The sequence below is a fragment of the Amia ocellicauda genome, chromosome 6, assembly GCF_036373705.1.
Source record: "Amia ocellicauda isolate fAmiCal2 chromosome 6, fAmiCal2.hap1, whole genome shotgun sequence".
Lineage (NCBI taxonomy): Eukaryota > Metazoa > Chordata > Actinopteri > Amiiformes > Amiidae > Amia > Amia ocellicauda.
This window is the reverse complement of record NC_089855.1, coordinates 43,482,291-43,485,132: the sequence shown is the minus strand read 5'-3', so window position 1 is coordinate 43,485,132 and position 2,842 is coordinate 43,482,291. Positions and strand designations below refer to the sequence as shown.

The 2,842-nt window shown below is 38.0% G+C and overlaps 1 non-coding gene across 1 annotated transcript; it reads right to left on the bottom strand.

The window, feature by feature from the left end:
• Nucleotides 1-528: 528 nt before the first annotated feature.
• LOC136752081 (U5 spliceosomal RNA) lies at nt 529-643 on the bottom strand. Its single transcript, XR_010817250.1, has one exon. It is a non-coding gene; the product is annotated as a U5 spliceosomal RNA (small nuclear RNA).
• Nucleotides 644-2,842: the final 2,199 nt, after the last annotated feature.

The following is a 2,842-nucleotide window of genomic DNA, read 5'->3' as shown; positions in this document are numbered from 1 at the left end:
ATGTTACTGTTTCATTTTTTTTGTTTCTTTTTTCCTACCTTTTATTATTTTTCAATGTATGTATATATCAACTGCTTTGGCAACACTACGAATCTGTTTGTCCTGCCAATAAAGCAACCTTGAATTGAATTGAATTGAATTGAGAGACAGAGAGAGACAGACAGACAGACAGACACTAACACAGCCACCCGCCCACTCACACACACACATACACACACACTCTATCTCTCTCTCTCACACACACACACACACATACACACAACCAGCAAGACACACAGAGCCAGCCAGCTCATCGATGACATCACAAATCTGAGCTGACTGCTATGACATCACAGAGCACGTGCATTCCATTGCTTGCCATCTGTCAACCACTCAGTCACTGCCAGCCAGACTGCCTGGCTGGCTGGATGGGGGGGCTGTTTGCTGCTGCTGTGTACCTTAGCAAGCTTATTTGCTTGACCGGCCTTCCTCCTCCTCTACCCACATGCCCACCTATGCCCGATCTACTGTTCACCTGGATCACAGCTCCGCCCCAACAAGGCAGAGCCTCCCAAGAATGGTACAAACTCATCCACGTTCCCCTCCATGGATAGCTTTAGCAACAGGCAACAGCGTTATAAGTAATGAAGAGGAACCCGAGTCCAAGACGCTTCCGACCAGCCATACATATTTGTGTGTATTAAAGATCAGATTTTATTACATTTTGTTTTTCTGTACTTTATTACATTTTATTGTGATTTTTAATTGTATTGTTTATTTTCCATATATATGTATGTATGTATATATGCATGTCCAATTGCTTTTAAAATACAAATGCACTGAATTGAGAGTGAGAGAGAGAGAGAGAGAGAGAAGTGCTAGGGCACATCTGTAACATAAACTAGGGAACATTCGTCACATGCTTAGGGAACCTTTGTGACATACTAAAAGAACATACTGGTAAGATGTTGGGCACATTTGAAACAACAAAAATCCTGCAGGTTTAATAAGTCTCTCTACACATCAGTCCCTGAGTACCTTCAACCAATGGTCATTTTGACCAATTAGTCCCAAGAATTGAGTCAATTAAGTTTTCAAGGACTACCCAGTAAAGACGTGAACTCACGACTAGGTCACACTGTGAGCTCTCCAGAGCAGACATTACACTGAGCTCAGTGTGAGCTCACTTAGCGCTTTTCCACCGACATGGTGCCGGTGCTGGAGGCCGAGTTGCAGTTACAAATATAATGCCGAGCACAGCAGTGCAGCGCCACTACTCCTCTCTATCCACCACACAAAGACATGCGTCACTCTAACCTGTCCGGCTTTACAACATGCAACTGAAATAATATGTTCTTCGGGGAACAACATAACACATAGCGATTTCTCCCTGCTATAAAGTGAAATAATGTATGAAGTGTTTCTAATTTCTTTTACGATACCTTTTCATAGATATTTATATTTTTCAATAATAAACTAATGTCACAGTAATACCAATGAGCTTTAACAATGCCGAAAATAATAATGCGTTTTCTTTAATAGTGAAGATATTGTATAGATGTATATCTTTCATATACACATATAGAAAAAAAAGGTTTCCAAACCGAATATAGAACTGAAACTTTCAGACAGTCCATGAAAAATGGAATGTAAACATTTACACTTCTTAACAATTCTATATATCAATTATATTCATAACCCTAACCCTAACACTAACCCTAACTTTAAGTTACAAATGTTCCCTAAACACTTATTTTGCAGGATCAATAAAAAACTGTCAGGATTTTTTAAACTTTTACTGACACACATAGTTAATAGCAATGTGTTATAACTTTTCCGAAAATAATAATCCGTATATCTATAATTGTTTTGACATTATTAAGATATAATGCATCTATCACATAGGGAACATTTGTTACATGATAGGAAAAACATACAAATGATGTAACTTTGAATATAGTTAATATTACAGCATACAATTTGGCAGGCTTCATAATAATGGAATTTATGACATACTCTGTAAAAATCAAGCAAATAACATTTGTTGTTCATGAGAAAAAATATATATAATCAAAGCTATCAGACTTTAGCACGTGGTGAATGAACACACATACGATTATACAGCATTTGTTGCAGCTTCGCAAAACATAATTTTAAACGTTGTTGGTAAATTAGATAAAAAAGTGAGGACCCTCTATTTGCATTTGTTCCCCTGTATGATTGCTAAAATAAAGTTTTACTGACATTTTACTGACACTACCACTGCATAGGACACATCTGTAACATGAACGCTACTGAATGGCACATACATTGAAAACTACGGAGAATTAAGACTTATCCAATTTACACTTCATAAATCATCTTAAAACGTTTCCAACCAAGGCAAAACCCACTTGAAATACGTTCATTCACATTTTTGGTAAACAAAAAGAGAGATTGTTACATATGTTCCCTATGATGCATCTACAGAGCGAGAGACAGAGAGAGAGAGAGAGAGAGAGAGAGAGAGAGAGAGAGAGACAGACAGACAGACAGACAGACAGGCAGACAGACACTAACACAGCCACCCACCCTCCCACTCACACACACACACACACACACACACACACACACACACACACACACACACTATCTCTCTCTCTCTCTCTCTCTCACACACACACACACACACACACACACACACACACTATCTCTCTCTCTCTCTCTCTCTCTTTCTCTCTCTCAAAATTCAAATTCAAATTCAACGTGCTTTATTGGCATGACCAAAAAGAAGTATTGCCAAAGCAATGGTGACAAACAACAGTTTTGAACATTTATATGTACATTTGCATACATAAATACACAATATATATGTTAAAAACAG